We start from the raw sequence: 18784 nt of genomic DNA, 5'->3' as shown, positions 1-18784 counted from the left end.
TTGCTTATTTTTGCGATAAATGAAAACCAATATTTTGTTTCTAGTGAGATACGAGGTTTGATTGATATTGTGGTAATCTAAAACCAGTTATTATTTTGAATATGATGATAGATTTGCTTTTTGTTGTGGCAATCGAAGGCCAAGATTTGTTTTCTGAATTTGAGTTTTGCCTTCCTTACCTTACTGAGGAAAGGCTATAAAATCACTCGCAAATGAACTTCTTAATTCGACCTCGTAGACCTACCTTCACGTATACCTATCGACTCAGAATCAAATTCTGAGCAAATGTCTGTGCGTGTGTATGTCTGTTATCTCCGGACTGGCTGAACCGATTTGGGCCGTTCTGGTTGTGATATTCTGGAGTTTAATCCAATATTAAAACTTTATTATTTATAATACAAACGGGAGACAGATGCTCCATCTTTATTGGTCCAACTCTGACTCACTTCCTTCACGCCAGCTGCGCACTACTACACTCGCAGTTCTACACGCTTCCAGCGGTTTACCTAAACTACACTAATATTTAGGAAGCACAATGTTCAGGATGCCACATCCTCCCTTGCCAAATTGAAAGTTATAATAAGTACACTAACGAAACAATAAAGTTAATGTTTAACTAAAATCCTTTCTGCCGCTTCTCGTCTCAAGTTTTGCAACGCCTGGTGAAGTGTCCTTCCCATAGAACAAAGGCTATCGGCTTAGGCTGCCGATACCAATGATGCTGATACCAGCCGATACCAACGATGCCAGTGATGCGGATCCAGTTCCCTTCTTTGCGTAATCATTGATCGTCCAACTTTCCTGTCTTCCTCCGAGTCAACTAAAATAAGGAAAAAATGAATAAAAAAAAAACAAAAATCAGCAGTATACCAAGCTCTGAAAAGTAAAATAAAAAAAAATGAAAACCACGTAGGGGAACTATACCCTTTCTCAGCCTATTTCTATTATCGGCCTATCAGCACTTTGTTCATGAATTACAGCTTTCATAAAGTGTTTTTGACTGTTCCAAAGTAATGAATAGCTCAAATAAAAGTGAGCAACCAACTCTCCACTGTTGAAACATCTGAAAATGTTGATTTAATAGCGGAAAACGGAAAAGTGATGAGAATTGGTCGAACGGCTTAGAGTGATTAGAATGGGCATATTTCCCTATATCATGCATATAGGAAATCATAAACCTCTTTGTAACATATTTAACCGTATCAATATAACATCAATTTGACTGAAAACTGTATAAGGCTTCCTCTCCTAACTAAAATTAATGTGTTTATGACAGACGTGTGTCATGTCGTTATGGTATAAACTTCAGTGAACTTCCTTCTTTACAGTTATTTAAACTGTGATATAAGAATACTCTTTTCATCGAACTATCCCCTTCTATTGGCTATTCGGAGGTTTCTTTTTCCTGCGATAGATTTACGCTAGGGTGCTTAACTTTGAATGTATTATCCGTTGAAAGGTAGTCTATATCTCAGCTAAGGATAGTAACTGTACACAAATAATGCTAAAACAATGCAATAAATTGGATGAAATTTGTTTAGGGTTTACACAAGGCTTGAATGACATTATTCAAAAGCATTGTTAAATAACATAAATTTCAGAACAATACTTCATCCAAGGGTTAAAGTAAATATGTTTAGTTTGTTAAGAACTCAGTCCTATTTCCATCCACTACTTTTACAAATTATATTCTACTTATATTCAAATTATATTATTTAAATCTTTTACATAACCTTGATTGCTCTTCGCCTATTGAGCTTTTTATCACTTGGCTTCAGATGAAAATCGTTTTTATAAACTGAAATCGCTGGAATCTTCCTATGAAATTGATTAGCGAACATTCGTCGCCCGCTATCTCGAATTTCGTATCTTGTACATTCTCTCCTTATATTTTTATATGTGTGTTTAACTGTAGTAATATATTATACTTGTTCTTTATTTATTTATTCGTCAAACATACGTTGACTACATAGATCCCTGCTTAAAATCTAAATACAATGAAACCTTGTTTGGATAATATTTGTATGTAGAACCGTTTTTTTCTATAGTGGGACTTATCAATGTGTAATCCATTGTGTTGCTATATTTGTTATAAGCTTCATTATTATTTTTGGTGAGTTCTGTGCAGGCAATAGTGCCCCATCCTTCGCGGTAAATTCTGAAATGTGAACTGTTCAGCGAATCCTTTCTGCGGTAGACATTACTCAGTAAGGCTGGCCACTTAAATTTTTGCGATACATTTTCGTTTGTTTTAGAATTACTGTATCCATTAATATTGACTCATTACATTGAAGCATTTACCTAAGACTTATTAGCAACATTCTTTGGACAGACTGCGTCTGTTTTTAATTCGAATGGTTAAAGATTATAGTTCTTCCCGGTTCTTCTTTGTTTTTTTTTTTTTGTTTAATTTCTTGCCTGATATTATCTATTCTATTGCCGACTTCTGCCCTCACAGTAGCAATATACTTCTCATTAAAATAACTCAACTCGACTTCTTCGGTAACTGCAGCTAGCTTCGGATCAAATTTTACTAAAATTTTCAGCAACTCTCTAGGTCTAAATGCCACTCAACTTTTCAGGAACTCTTTTGCTGCAGTTGGCCTTGGGCTAAACCCGACTCAACTTTTCCGGACGATTGGCCTTGGGCTAAACCCGACTCAATCTCTTGCAGCAGTTGGCCTTGGGCTAAACCCGACTCAACTTTTCTGGAACTCTTTTGCTGCAGTTGGCCTTGGGCTAAACCCGACTCAACTTTTCCGGACGATTGGCCTTGGGCTAAACCCGACTCAACTTTTCCGGACGATTGGCCTTGGGCTAAACCCGACTCAATCTATTGCAGCAGTTGGCCTTGGGCTAAACCCGACTCAACTTTTCTGGAACTCTTTGCTGCAGTTGGCCTTGGGCTAAACCTGACTCAACTATTCCGGACGATTGGCCTTGGGCTAAACCCGACTCAATCTATTGCAGCAGTTGGCCTTGGGCTACACCCGACTCAACTTTTCTGGAACTCTTTTGCTGCAGTTGGCCTTGGGCTAAACCCGACTCAACTATTCCGGACGATTGGCCTTGGGCTAAACCCGACTCAATCTATTGCAGCAGTTGGCCTTGGGCTAAACCCGACTCAACTTTTCTGGAACTCTTTGTAGCAGTTATTTTTATCTCTTTATCTATGCCCTCAAATCTTCAATTTCATTCATTCAATTTTTAATCTTTGCACATTCCATCTCTTTTCTCTTACTTTTTTTTAATATCATGCATGTTAACAGTAGCATCGGTATTACTTTCATGTCGTTATTATTTCTCAAATTAATGTTTAATAGTTGGCTTTATTAATATAACCGTTAGAAATTCTCCCAAAAACGCAATTGCATTCAGTTTAATATGAAAATTTATTTTATTTTGAAAATTTGTTTCTCGGTTCAACAAGCAATTATTTATGCACTTATAAACATTATCTTTTCATGTTATGTATATTCGTAAATATCTGCCGAACTATTAAACAACAAACGCAACAAAGCAAATAGGTTATGACTCACATTGTCTGAGCAAAAACCTAGACAAGAACTATTGAGGATATCTGAAAATTAACAATTTTTATTTTATAAATTTAAAAGCACTTTACCGAACTTAATATATTTTCAATGGGTACATATGGGTACAAACCAGACCTTACGAAACTAAACCGGCCAATTTTTTTTCAACTGGTTTAGAATACTTAAGTTACAGTATGTATTTCTAAATCCAATGATTATACACTAACCCTGAATCATCACAAGCCAACTCTACGCCATCCTCAAGCCTCCTCTTCACCAAGCTTCCATGTTATCATCCACAAGCCATCTCTCCTCCAGGCATGAGTGAATCAACGACACTAAGCCACTCTTCGGCACATCCCCCAGGCACTAAGCCTCCGATCAGCACACAGCCAAAACATCCCCGTCCTTACAGTTATTATCCACAGGCTAAACGCTAGTTATCTTTGACATTTTTAGTTGGTTCTTTCCAACTGTCTTCGAAAAAAATCTATCCTAAAGTCACTCTTGGCTGTACAGCTTTTTTTTTTTTGTTATAAGTACAGTAGCTAAACATCAACTAAAATTCCTATTAACACTCGGCACCGTGTATAAAGTAAACATCGCCCTTCCGCTCACCCAAGTTTGGGTAATGTTATTGCGCAATTCCCACTAGCTTGGACTTCGCACTAAATTATTGCTATCGATCGCACTATAGGCAATCAAACATCAAAAAAATATCCCCACTAGAAGGCGCTGAAACTTGGGGTGATGTTTTCATTATAACCCACAGCGAATAAATTGATTTGAAATTTGAAATTGTTTTATTTCATCATAAAATCGACATTGGTAGCAAATTATACCATTTTCAGGTAAGAAAATAAATAGCTTAATTGATATAACGAAAATATTTTTGTGATTCAAAATAAGGGAATGATTTAATCAACCAAAACCTAACTAATCAATTGAGAATGTAGATTATCCAAGTCAACAAATATTTGTTCAAAGTCACTTCTACCATAAAAGCAAAGCTCTGCTTGAAAAATGATAATTGGAATGATTTTCAAAATTAGCAATCTAACCTCATTCTCGCGTTTTCAATCCGGATCTCAGAATTTTCAATGAAAAACAACGCAGCAAAAAAATCAAAAAGTCAGTCTATATAACTTTTATTTCTCTCTTGTCAATCGCAATTTAAAAATGCGAATGTTCAGTTTGGTGGAAACTGCGACAGGAAATGTAACTAAACAACTACTGGTTGCCTAGTTTTGGAATTCTTGTTGTCAAAAGTGCGAGAGAAAAGTGCGGGCATAATTCAAGTTTCAAGTTTCAAGTGCAAGGATCAATATTATTGACACTTTTAATCAGAACCCCTTTATCGTGCATGATGTAAACAAACTCCTCGAGTGTGCTGTCCGTGCAGCACACATACGAAAACATTCACTCCGCGGACCAGATTAGTGTGCGTCGACGAATCCGCGGATGGCCGCCAAACGCGAAATCAACGATTGCTGTGACTCCTGCATGACGCAACGAATGCAGAAAATAAGCGCAGCTTGGTCACAAGGCGCAGCGCGGGGGAATTGAAAAAGGAGAACTACGGCCTCGTGTGCTTTTGTCCCGTCATGGGAGGGTGGGAAGACACACATCAACTCAGGAGGCCGCGCACGCGACTGCCATACACACAAACACACACACGCTCGCCTCACATTAACTAAACAACCGGATCATGCTCACCGAACTCCATCAGGCCCGCTGTCTCGTTATGGCAATGCTCGGCTGCCGCCGCCATCGTCGCTACGATGCCGTCCTGCTGCGCGAAAATGCCACTGCGTCTCTTTCTTCACACTCAAAGAATCGAGTTTTTCCACTTTTTTTTTAAATTATCCAGACTTTACTCACAATATTACAATTTATCAACATGGCAGGATCGCCAATGTGATATTCTGGAGTTTAATCCAATATTAAAACTTTATTATTTATAATACAAACGGGAGACAGATGCTCCATCTTTATTGGTCCAACTCTGACTCACTTCCTTCACGCCAGCTGCGCACTACTACACTCGCAGTTCTACACGCTTCCAGCGGTTTACCTAAACTACACTAATATTTAGGAACCACAATGTTCAGGATGCCACACTGGTCTCATTCGATCCGTCTTAGGGTCCCACAAGACCTATATTAACTATTATGAAGTTTTGTAAGGTATTTCAAAAGTTATGCTAAAAAAACGCTTCTGGCTAAAGTTTGAAAGATTGTAAAAAGGGTGGTTTTTGTAAGAAAACCCGTCTGATCATACATTTTTAGAAAGGTATTTAAAAGACCTTTCTGATGAGCCCCAAACCTTGAAGATCTGATAACCCTATCAAAAGTTATGAGCACTTAAGTGTCATTTGCACACATTTCAGAAGCCGGATCTCAAATATGTTGATGAAAAAGTTGTCCGGATCTATCATGCTACCCATCGTTGGATAGGTAATCAAAAGACCTTTCCAACAAGCCCAAGAGATTGAAGATCTGATAACCCTAAGTTATGAGCAATTAAGTGTCATTTGAACACATTTTAGAGGCCGGATTTCAAATATTTCGATGAAAATGTTGGCCGGGTCCATTATGCGACTCGTTGCTAGTTGGATAATTGAAAGACCTTTCTAATGAGCCCAAAACATTAAAGATCTGATAACCCTATCAAAAGTTATGAGCACTTAAGTGTCATTTGTACACATTTCAGAGGCCGGATCTCAAATATTTTGGTGAAAAAGTTGTCCGGATCTATCATGCGACCCATCGTTGGATAGGTAGGGGAGAGTGGGGAGACTTGATCCCCGGGGAGACTTGATCCCAAGCCTGTATCTCGTCAGCATGTGGGTAAAACAATTAGCTTTGTTCTAGAAAGTTGTGCGAAATTGACTAAAACTCATTGTAGAAAACAAAGAAAAAAAATAAAAAATGTTTAGATTGAGTTACACACATTTTTCGAAGAAGTGCTGCAAAAATCTTCCAAGAGATCTTTTTTCTTTGTTTTGATAAGTATAGAAAACACTCAAAAATTATTCAAAAAAATATTTTTATACATGAATTGTTTGATAAACATATCAACTCTAAAACCCTTACGCATTTGACGTTAAATTTATCGTCATACTATTTTTACAATCAATTGTTTTAAAAAGTGCGTTTAGGGAGACTTGATCCCTGCATTTTTACAGTCACTGGAATCAGCCTCAAGTTTAAATAATTTGGCTGGGTTTTCGTACATAGTTTCCTTCAGTATAGTTGTACATAGATAACTGCAGTTTGAACCATTTCTCAAAAGTTTTGTAAACAAAAATTACCAGCTTTTGTAAACATGCTCAATTTTGGTCTAAAAAGAAAATTTTAAGTTTTTAAATATTTCACATGCTAAACTTGTTATATTTTGAACACAAACGTACAGGTTTAATGTGAAATTGCTGTATCTTAAAAAAAAATAAAAGTTTGGATTAATAAGAAACATTTTGCTTAAGATTTCTTCAAAATGTTGAAAGGGGGATCAAATTACTCCCAACATTTTGAAAATGCCGGTTTAAAATATTTTTATAAAACGCTTGGCATTATTCTAAGAGTTTATCTGATGAAATACCCTTATCAGCCAAACATAGTTGAATGTTTAAGCTTTCAATTCATGCAAAAAGATCATAGTTTTGTGAGAAATTGACAGAGTTATGTGCGATACAAAAAAGGGGATCAAGTCTCCCCACTCTCCCCTAATCAAAAGACCTTTCAAATGAGCCTAAAACATCGAAAATCTGACAACCCTATCCAAAGTTATTAGCACTTATGTGTTATTTATACACTTTTGGGAGGCTGGATCTCAGATATTTCTGAGAAAATTATGTCCGGGTCCATAATGCAACTCGTCGTTAGTTAGATAATTGAAAGACCTTCAAAATAAGCCTAAAACATCGAAGATCTGATAATGCTATCAAAAGTTATAAACACTTATGTGTTATTTATACACTTTTTGGAGACCGGATCTCAGTTATTTTGATTAAAAAGGTGTCCGGTTCCATCATGCGACCAGTCATTATTTGGATAATAGATAGATCTGACAACTTTATCAATAGTAATAAGCACTTAAACATCATTTATTAGGTATTCATTTAACGTTTCGTAGTCTGGTAAGTAATCATATGTTTGAACATACACTAAAATCTGTTGTAGCGAGTCAAATCCGAACATGGGGACCTCTTGATTCTTATGGGAATTAAATGTCGTGATACCCATTTCCAGTTTCAATTTTATTCAAAGTTAATGAGTTCACAAGTTTACACCAGTGCTTTAAACATTTAAATGGAAATTACAGCCGGTGCAATACCCATGCCAAACTGCACAGCTTCGAACCGCGCAGCGTTTTGTCGGAAATGTAGCACGAACTGATCGTCAGTAGACTGAGCACTCGCAACTCAAGAATCGGCTTCATGGGCGTCGTCCGGTTCAGGAAGTGGACGCCATTTCGGAACACACCGAACATTGTTATTGCTAGAAAGAGGACCAAGAATAGTAGAAAATCGCTTTGTTATGAGTGGCAATTACTTGAGCAAACTAGACGGAAAATTTTCGGCAGCTAATCGGAAATGCGCGCTAAGTGACCTCTTCCGTAAAAGGCCACTCGCGGCCCGAACTGCAGCCGGGTCCTCACCTGCACCTCCGACGATTTTATCCGTACAAACAGGCAGTTAATCTATAGCACACGGAACATCCGAATGGCAAAGGATCGTGAAAATTTTTCTGACGATTCGACAGCGCAGTGTTTTTGTTTCGTTTCTGTGCGAAGTGTCAAAAATGACAGGTGGTGGCATTTGCTGGATTGTTCGAATGAATACAATGCCGAATTGGGATTTCTCTTGCAAATATCTTGAACAGGGGGTAATTCAATCGAGAAATTAAAAAGAGAGATGTGAGCCGGTAACATGCAGTGAAACTTTCGCAGCTGTCATAGAAAACTTCACACCATCTTGCCAAAAAGTTTTACTCCATGTTGCACTTTTAATTTCTCGATAAATGAGAGGAAGGCACCAACCACCTAAACGTGGATTAAGTAACGTTTTGTTATTATAGCGGTGTATGCACTTCGGAAGGAATCGGTCAAGAAAAAATTCAAATGGGCAGCAGCGGCAGCGCAAGCAAGTCAGAGAGGGTGAAGAAAAGCCCCAAGAAATCGCTCCCTCTAATTTGTTCTGCTGTTCGTAAAGCTGTTTCTTGACCCCTTTCCTTCCGATCTGCATACTAGCCTTATAGAATGGTATTTTTTTAGGTTTTAAATTTCATGCAATATTTGATTGTGGTTTTATGATAGGCAATTTTGAGTTTTAAATTTGACGCAATATTTGATTGTTTATATGGTAATTGATGAACACCCAAGTAACCATCTAGCACTAAAAGAAATCATAAATGAGCTGCTAAACAGCATTCACAAGCTAATCAGTCACAAAACAGCTACGGTGATTGCAAATTAGCTGTAAAACAACTGCTCTAATAATAGCTGGAATGGAGCTGATTTGATGCTGCTACTAGCAACACTGCAACCAAATATTTCATCAAACTGGCAACACTACATTGTGCCGTGTAAGAGCGAAAGAGAGAGATCACCAGCAAGCAGATTCAAAAATATTCTTTGCTCTCTCATCCATTAAACCATAACAAATCGAGCGGGGAGAAAAATTCAGTCAGCTTAGAAGATTTAGTTTACGCAGCTGTTGAAGCCGTTTTATTATGTTGGTAAGTATAATTTCATTATTTTAGTTTCTTGATGATAAAAAAACTTCTACGACCTTTGCAGTAACCTCCAGCTGACATGAAATTACGGATACGGAGGAAAAATGGCAAATTTATGCGGAGATTTCATTGCACGAAAGCAACAACCGGCTTCGAACGCCCAACATGGGCATTTCCCGAGGAACTTCCAACACACGGCTGATCGGTGCGGTGAATAATATGAAATTAAACGGTTTAGTATGTTAAGAGAGCCTGTGGAATGATTGCTTTCAAATCATAATAAATTCATCCTGAATCCGCAAAAAAAAATGTGTTTTGAAAAATATTGAGAAAGTTCCTAGTGGCATGGTCGATTGGAATGCTCCTTTTACATAGGATTTGTGCATTTAACTTAACAACAAAACTGCTTATGTAGCTCTCAAAACAAATCTGGACTTCCATACCTCATTTGGCCGTGAGGACAAGGTCTCAGGATTCATCGAACATCATCAACATCCAGCATCACATCGGCACCACCGCGAGTTCAAGCAAATAATTCAACTTCCCTCTCAGTCAGCTGAGTCGGCAAAGTAGCAAACAACCCAAAAATAGAATCGAGAGAAGCAGGGGAGAGATGGAAAGAGACCACAATATTTTTGCCTCTCAATTTTTTTGACATTTTGCAGGGGTGGAACAACAACAGTAGGAGCCCAGCTGCACGGAAAGGGGATCCATCGCCAAATCGCGATAAAGTTCACTAAAACTAGCGAAAAATGTCGCTAATTTCTCAGCCTGCACAAAATTACCTAGAATCGCTAATTTTTTCGCTGGTTTGGAAACCGATGAAATTCTACCAAACCAGTAAAAAAACACTGGTTTGGTGAAAATGTCGCTGTTTGGGGGATCAGTTTTGCTAGAATCAGAAAATTTTCTCGCTGGTTTGGAAAAAGCGGCAGGGCACCAAAATCAACCAGGAGATTATTGTACTGGTTTTGGGAAACAATTCGCTGGTCCAGCGGATTTTTTCACTGAACTGGTGTTCTTTTACGCTGGATCAGCGTTTTCTATCGCTGACGTCCGGTTTTTTTTTTCCGGCGGCAGCAGCTCGTACCAAAATCAACCAGGAGATTATTCTACTGGTTTCGGCGAAAAATCCGCTGGTTCAGCGAATGTTTCCACTGAACCAGTGTTTTTTTTGCACTAGATCAGCGTTTTTTATCACCGACGTTTGTTTTTTTGTTTTGGCGGCAGAAGCCTATGCCATAATAAACCAGAGGATTTGAGAAGATTCATTGGAAATGAGCCTTGACCAAGTCACTTCAAAAACGTTTAAATTTCCAATAAAATCGATGTAAACTCACACGAACCAATTTTTTTTTTTGCCCCGTTGAATCTAGAATCCCTTGTAGTTTTAGGATACTAAATTCAACAGAGCAAAGGTACCGAATGGTTAGTGGAGAGGGCGGGGACTGTGGGGGTCGGTAACGTGTTAAGAACTTTGCAAACCAGAGATATTCTCACATAGGTATGTTAACTCACATGCTAGTATCCGAGGCTGAATCCATCCAGTCCATGGTCTGCTTGATGACGTCTCGCCCTGATCTAGCGTCACGTCTGTTTCTCAACGCTATGGTAATTGTTGACAACGATGCGAGGTGAATATCGTCGTAGGTTCTTATTCGGAAGGTCGCTCGTCTGATTAACCTTTGAAGCTGAATACGACTAGTACCTTGTTGAAGAACATCTGCGCCAGTACACGTGCCATATTTGCTTACACGTTGACCTAGGAGAAAAACAAATGTTAGTTTTATTGGACGAGTTCGAAATTCAAATTATACAAAATTACCTTTATGGCTTTGCTAATATTGTCTTTTATTGTTGGTCTTGCACCTAAAGGGCATTTAGTGACTTAGATCTTCGCTGTTCTGTCGATGGAACAGGCCACCAGCAGGCTTGAAACGAGACTGAATTCACATCCTAACGCGTAACATTAGGATCCGTTCGCTTGAGCTGAGTTTCGCTGTTTCAGCTGTTCCAAAGGCTCCAAGCACAACAATTTACTTTATAGTTGACCATTGCTAAAAGGCTCCGTTTCAACCAGTGTCTTGGTTGGAAGCCTCCACCTGCGGAAACAGCTGCTCGTGCTCGTCCAATTTGACCCGCGTTGACTGGTACTAGGCATCCACTTGCAGGCCGAATATCCACTTGCCAAAAAAGCAAAAGCAAAGCAATCCATAGGATTAGGCGGGAATCGAACCCGCGCCCCATAGCAACTTAGGGATCGGCAGCCGAAGCCGCTAACCACCGCGCCACGAGGCCCTCGATCCATTTGCCATCACCCTGGAATCCGGTCAGGGTCACGTTCTTCATTACGCACTTCAGTTAACCAGCGGATATCTTAAGTTTGTGTCGTACAGCCGGATGTACTAGTACCCGCCGGTGGCCAGAATCGTCCCGTTCGGAATGATGACCGACGTGATTACTACGGAATCGGTGAGCTGAAGTGTCCGGTAGCAAATGCGCGAATATGACTGCCACAGCTTTATCGTGCGGTCGCAGCCACAAGTGGCCAGCATTGGCTCGTTGAACGGGTCCGACAACTATTGAAACAAGAAAAGAATTGGATTCATTAATTTGAGAGAAACAAAAAAAGCAAGAAATCTCTTTTTATATTACTTTATGTTTCACGGAAACCAACTAAAAATGACTCAAAAAACAATTCGCTTACCAATTGATACGCATGATCTTCTTCAGATGTTTTTGTCCCGTATTGTTGTTTTTTTCTTGGGTGCCGTCAACCCATCGATTGAGGTTGGTTATTTTCTGCACATGTAAATCAGGAACGAGCCTAAAATAGAAAAATAAATTCTATTTAAAAAAAAATACCCACTAAGAAACGATTATTCGGCAGAACTTCTTATTTAATGCAGACTGATACGTTTCTGGGAACGATTATAATGCCTCCTCCACAGCTCGATCAAAATTCGAGGTGAAATTGGGTCCGGGAGAAGAACCCACTCCGCCGAACGTTGACTGCCACCGCCTTATCGCTCCACTCATTTTAATCGTACCGGAACTGCTGCCACAGATAGTGTTGCTGACCGTCGTAACACAATCCGGAATCTGGTTCCCCCGATTCTTGACCCAAACACTCCAACAACTACACGAATGCACTGAAGAGGACGACGGACAAAAACATAAACAACATTTTGACGTTTCTCGAACTCGAAAACTCAACTTCTCAGAAAGTCCCGGTTTTCCTGGTGACCAAAACCGGGACGGCTTCCTCCTTCCTCCTTCAACCAGCGGTACGTTAATTTCGCTTACCATCGATCGGAACTTCCGGCTGCATTCACCGCTAGCATCCGGCGAGAATCGGAGACCTGATCCGCTTTCTCCCGATTGCCGTCGGATCAAAACAAAAACATTCTGGATTTGACTTTTCCGACAGTACCCACATTGACTGGGCAGCCCGCCGGTGGTTCGCTGGCGGACCGCCAAACCGCTCTGGCGATCCACCAGCGTTTGATTTGGCGGACCACGGGCGACCCGCTGGCGGATAAAATTTGCAACAATTTGGCGCACGATCAGTTTTTTTTTATCGTGACGTTGGTCCGCCAGCGACTCGCCCCGGGGTCGCCCAGGTTTGCCTTGAAATGTTTCACCCGCCGTTCATCCGGCCCACATACGCCGTTTTGTATGGTTCAACCGACCCTATAGGATGGTCCGCCAGCGGGTCGCCCTCGATACACCTCCCATAGAAAGTTCAACCGCCTAAAAAGCCCCAACCGCCTTGGCTCGCCCTTGATGCGCCTCTCATATACGGTTCCGCCGCCCCTGTAGGTTAGTTCGCCAGCGGGTCGCCCTTGATACGCCCCCCATATAAAGTTCATCCGCCCAAAAAGCCCCAACCGCCTTGGCTCGCCCTTGATGCGCCTTTCATATACGGTTCAGCCGCCCCTGTAGGTTGGTTCGCCAGCGGATCGCCCCCGATCCGCCCCCTATATAAAGTTCATCCGCCCAAAACGCCCCAACCGCCTTGGCTCGCCCTTGATGCGCCTTTCATATACGGTTCAGCCGCCCCTGTAGGTTGGTTCGCCAGCGGATCGCCCCCGATCCGCCCCCTATATAAAGTTCATCCGCCCAAAACGCCCCAACCGCCTTGGCTCGCCCTTGATGCGCCTTTCATATACGGTTCAGCCGCCCCTGTAGGTTGGTTCGCCAGCGGGTCGCCCTTGATACGCCCCCCATATAAAGTTCATCCGCCCAAAAAGCCCCAACCGCTTTGGCCCGCCCTCGATTTGCCTTTCATACATATTTCATCCGCCCAAGCAGAATACCCGTTCAGGTTCCTTCAGGATTCTGATAGTGTTTTTTCAAGTTCGTCTAAATCTGAAAAAAAACACAAAGTGCCTTATATAGAAATGCAGATCTTTGTAGATTCATGTGTGCTGAAATTTAGAAATAAAACAAAAATATGAAAAAAAAAAACATAATTTTCAACATAATTTTGTTCTCAATAAATCTTACGTGCGTTGTTAGTTCACTGAGGTGAAATGATGAAAAAAATAAAGAAACAAAATAATATATTGATAAGCAAACTTGTTGCGAAGATTTTCCATTTCCTGCAAATAAAAACAATTCTTTAACTAATTCTTAAAAACTAAATTATTTAAAATGTTCATGTATTATTGGTAATTACATATAAACAGGCAACGCATTGAATGTTAACAATTCATACTCTAATCTAATCAAACACAAGCGCAGCTAATCCGAAGAAAGTATCCTAGTAGATTACACCCCATGTTCTTACTTTGTTGACAGGTAGAGCAGTGGGCAAGAGTAAGGCATTTTCTGTGACGGGTACTTTTTTTCTGGCAGTTGATTGGGTTTGACGCAAGCACATGAACTGAGCTCACTGTGTGTTTACTCTCGCTAAAGAACAGTCGAAATAAAACTTATTTTCCGTCCTATCTACAACAATCCTGGTTTTTTTCACTGTTCTGGCTGTGGTGGCCAAGAGGTTATGGGCCCAGGCGACAGGAAGTTGTAGAAGAAGGAGGATTTAGTGTGGAGCTTGGTGACGAAGGAAATTGCTGGAAGTTTACGAAGGAAGTTGCCGGAAGGATGGAAGGTGCGAAATTCGGGTTCACGAGGTTGAGTTACGACAATTATGAAACCTGGAAGCGGCGCGCGAGACAGTTTTTGACGCGGGAGGGACTCTGGAGCTATGTTGTCGGCGATGCGAAGGCAGAGGTGAAGAAATCTCCCGAGTGGGCGGCCAAAGACGATCTGGCACTGCAAACCATCGGCCACCTGGTGGATGATGCGCTGCAGAGGGAGATTGAGGAAGCTGCTACGGCGAAGGAAGCTTGGGAAATGCTGCGGAAATACTTTGTGAAGGATTCTTCGGTCGGGAAGGTGGCGCTGATCAAACGGCTTTCGAAGATGGAGCTAGCTGAAGGAGGTGACGTTCGGGAGTTTTTGCTGAACATGGAGGAGCTTTTCGAGAAAATGGGTAACGTTGGCATTCGAATGGACGAGGATCTCAAGGCTTGTTTTGTCTTGGCAAATTTGCCCGATTCGTTCGACAGCACCGTGTCGTCGATTCATGGTCGGATGGAAGTTCTTTCGATGATGTTTGTAAAGACGAAGCTTATGGAGGAGTACGACCGCCGGAAGAACAAAATCGAGACGGAGTCGGAGAAGGCCATGGTAGTTCGAAGTGCTGCGAAGGACAAGCGGTACACTGGACCGAGCCGGCTGTGTTACGCGTGTAGCAGTCCCGACCACCTGATGCGAGATTGTGACTTGCTGAAGAAAGTACGAGCTGAAGACGAACGATCGAAGTCTGGCGGGAAGCAGAACAGAGCATTGTCTGCTACTGTGGAGGAGGAGAGTGGATCTTTTTCAGGAGAGATATGCTTGGCGGCGATACAGGAGGAGACAACGGAGGATTGGTATCTGGATTCAGGAGCTTCTGTGCATATGACTGGTCGTGGAGATCTTTTGGATCAAGCTAAACTAACACCGATTACATGCGTAAAGTTTGCGGACGGCCAAGTGTTGCAGTCAGCTGGCAAAGGAGAGGTCAATCTACGCACACGGAATGGCAATGGCTACGCAAGAGGAGTTAAGCTGGTGGATGTGAAGTATGTTCCCGGACTTACGGTGAATCTAGTGTCAGTGTCCGCGATTGTAGCTAAAAGATTTGAAGTTGTTTTCCGAAAGAACGATTGTTGCGTAGTGAAAGATGGTAAAGTGATGTTAGTAGCAGAGAAGGTGGGGAAATTGTACAAGCTCAATTGAGTAAAGCCTTAGAGGTTAGGTTGCTGTACTCTTGTGGAGGAGTGTTGACAGGTAGAGCAGTGGGCAAGAGTAAGGCATTTTCTGTGACGGGTACTTTTTTCTGGCAGTTGATTGGGTTTGACGCAAGCAGATGAACTGAGCTCACTGTGTGTTTACTCTCGCTAAAGAACAGTCGAAATAAAACTTATTTTCCGTCCTATCTACAACAATCCTGGTTTTTCACTGTTCCGGCTGTGGTGGCCAAGATACTTGTCATTCAATTTGATCATATATTGTATGGAGAAATGGTAGATATGAATATTAAAAATAAATCTTACAGTGGAAAGATAAATACAAAAAGCAGTAATTTTAAAGATGATTCCGGGAAGCTGCAAAACAAACAACTATAATTAAAAAGACAAATGCTCCAGATGGTCCCATTGCTGAAAGAAAAGGAATAGGATAAGGAAAGATATAAACATTTAAATAAATCATCTAGTGAATAGATAAATGTAGGCATTAAAATTGAAGAAGATTTCCGGAAGCTGGAAGAAAGATAATTATATTTTAAAGTAAAATTCTTCAGATGGTTCCATTGCTATTTCAGTAACTGTCGTTAGTTCATGAAATTTGATAATATATGGTATGGAGGAATGGTAGAAAAAAGGACAAGGAATAGGAATGATATAAACATTCAAATAAATCAAATGAAGAATAGATAAATACATATAAGCAGTTCATTTATAAATGATCCAGGAAGCTGTAAAAAAAATTAAACACAATTTTAAATGATATTGTTGCCGCTGAACTGATAATTGAAAATAATTGAAATTACTTCTTACCCACGTCCTGCATCATGCACACCTAAAAAACGTCAAGCAAATGAAAGACAAAAATCGCTGCTGCACCACTAATTGCCTCCACTGCTGGCACTGAACCCGCAACTTTTGGAGTGTTAACATTCACACAAAAAAAAAAACATTAACATTAATTGAGTAAACATTGGCACAAAATCCGCTTTGTAAATGCCACCTCGATACCCTTCAAGAGGTTTCCCTGGGAAAGATATACTTTTTACCAAAATGTACACCAAATTTCCATACAAACATACAAAAAGAACAAATCAAATCATAACAACAATGAAACATATCAAATTCTAAGTATTCCAAATGATTGCACATCTGCCAACAATATTTATAAGGGTGTCACATAAATTACACCAACAATAACGATTCTTGCAAAACAACCTTCAATCACTATTTCAAACGCACTTTCAACTGTTTGTTTACATAAGTAAACAATCTAAACAACACAACACTTCTCCCAACACAAACTTAACCACGAAAATCAGCAGCCGCCGATTAAATAACAACACCCACCGAAGCTCGTTGAAAACTGACTGAAATGTCAAATTCGAGATAAATTCCTTCAGATGCAAACCGCCACGGCAATCAGCCTTTGGCTCGCCGCGGAGATTGAGGGCGAACGATATTGAAACATTTCAGCGATCAGTTTGAACCGCCCAGGCGATGCGCCCATGGCACGCCAAGGCGGATGGAGGGCGGACGAAATTGAAAAATTTCAAATGTCAAATTTCAACCGCCCAGGCGGCTCGCCCTCGGCCCGCCAGGGCGGTTCTAGGGCGGACCACACGATCAGTAACGGCCGCCGATGCGTAACGTCCGCACTGAGTAAATGTGGGTAGCGGCTCACGGTCGCGGGCCACTACGCCCCCGAGGGGCTTCTTTGCTGTGACGATGTTTTTTGGACGCGAGTTGCATAAACAAAGGCTTAATAATTTAAAAACGATTTAAACATTACTATTTAGCAAATCTTACACTTCCGCTCGCTTCGCACCAAACAACAATTATGAACAGCAAACGTCATTAAGAATGTCTATTAAAATTTACACGCTTTATCAATTACATGACGCAACTTTTACATCGATAGTATTCTTTACACGAAATTTTTTAATTTTGTTATTGTCAAGACTCGTATAAAAATGTAAATTTTCATGAGATTCGAAAATTACATCGAATTAAAATTTACATGACATCCAAATTTCATGTAAATTGAAATTTGGCCGTTTACATCGTATTTAAATTTTACATTTTATGAATTTCCATATGAAACACTGTTTACATGTTGTGTACATTTACATTTTTTTTTCTGTGTAGGGAGCGTTATTTTATTACTTAATAACGGATCATTTGAAAAATTACAAGCAAAAAGCTGTAAAACAGTTGAAATCACGAGTGGTTGGAATAAAGACTACAAGAAAAACAAACTGTTATACGAAATTCTGCTCGAATTTTATGGCTATAAAACAACTTAAATTTAAGTTAAGTGAGGTAATCAAATTTCTGTTTACATTGTGTCACATATATGTCAAATATTTATTTATCAAACGTACCCGGTCGGAAAAAAATCTGGTAAATTTGAGTGTCTGGCGCAGGCGGACGTTTGTCGTGCAGTTCAGACACACTTGGCACATTTCTTTTAGCCAGGTTTTGCGTGACGCCCGACGAATCTGGCGAAAATCTGGCGGGATAACTCACAGCTGTCTGGCACAAAAACCAATCGGTTCAATCGGTTGAACCGTGCACGACCGGTTTGTTGCATATTCGCCAGAATTCTGGCAACATTCTTGGGCCAGTCGGGGGGAAAATCTGCCAGACGTCTTGCGCAGCTAAGTGCAGCGCCCAAGACAAAACGCCCGCCAGGCGCCCCCCTTTTCCGTCTGGGCACTAGCGCATCTTCCGTTACTCTCACTCTTCCTTCGTGTATTCCCCACCGACAGCGACACCGAAAAAGCTTTACAAAAAGCTTCAATTCAAACCACGTGACGTTTCTAAGGGACAAAGTGAAACTGAAAAACACAAGCGAGCAAAAACAAAACAAAGATTCCTTCCATGATTCGACGAATTCAAAAGCGAATATTTGATTCTAATTTTCGATATTCCGGCTGAACTCCATAATATTCCGACTCAAAACTTCAAAACTATTATTTACTACAGATTACAAAACCAATGAGCGATTATTCACACTTATTTTCACGATTTGCCGCGGAGCCTCTTCACGACCGACCCGATCCGACCAGTGCTGCCAACCCTCCAATCAATTCTAGCCTTATTAATGTGGAAATACATAACGTCTGCAATGTGAACAGCTTACCTTAGCTTAGGTAAAACATTATTAAATAAGATTCCCAAAAATTGAACTTTTTGCCTTAAAACTGACAAAGCA

The 18784-nt window shown here is 40.5% G+C and overlaps 2 long non-coding RNA genes across 3 annotated transcripts; one reads left to right on the top strand and one right to left on the bottom strand.

Moving 5' to 3' along the window:
• Positions 1–7614: 7614 nt before the first annotated feature.
• Positions 7615–12669, bottom strand: LOC6053753. 2 transcript variants are annotated; one of them, XR_005278679.1, is made up of 6 exons: positions 12578–12669; positions 12165–12423; positions 11979–12098; positions 11097–11850; positions 10790–11033; positions 7615–8035 (listed from the first exon to the last, which is right to left on the bottom strand). It is a non-coding gene; the product is annotated as an uncharacterized LOC6053753 (long non-coding RNA). The 2 variants fall into 2 exon arrangements; XR_005278680.1 differs by lacking the exon at positions 12165–12423.
• On the top strand, positions 8859–9580 carry LOC119770153. The gene is made up of 2 exons (XR_005278681.1): positions 8859–9274; positions 9336–9580. It is a non-coding gene; the product is annotated as an uncharacterized LOC119770153 (long non-coding RNA).
• Positions 12670–18784: the final 6115 nt, after the last annotated feature.

The sequence above is a fragment of the Culex quinquefasciatus genome, chromosome 3, assembly GCF_015732765.1.
Source record: "Culex quinquefasciatus strain JHB chromosome 3, VPISU_Cqui_1.0_pri_paternal, whole genome shotgun sequence".
Lineage (NCBI taxonomy): Eukaryota > Metazoa > Arthropoda > Insecta > Diptera > Culicidae > Culex > Culex quinquefasciatus.
The sequence above is the reverse complement of the archived record's forward strand: the minus strand, read 5'-3'. Positions and strand labels throughout refer to the sequence as shown.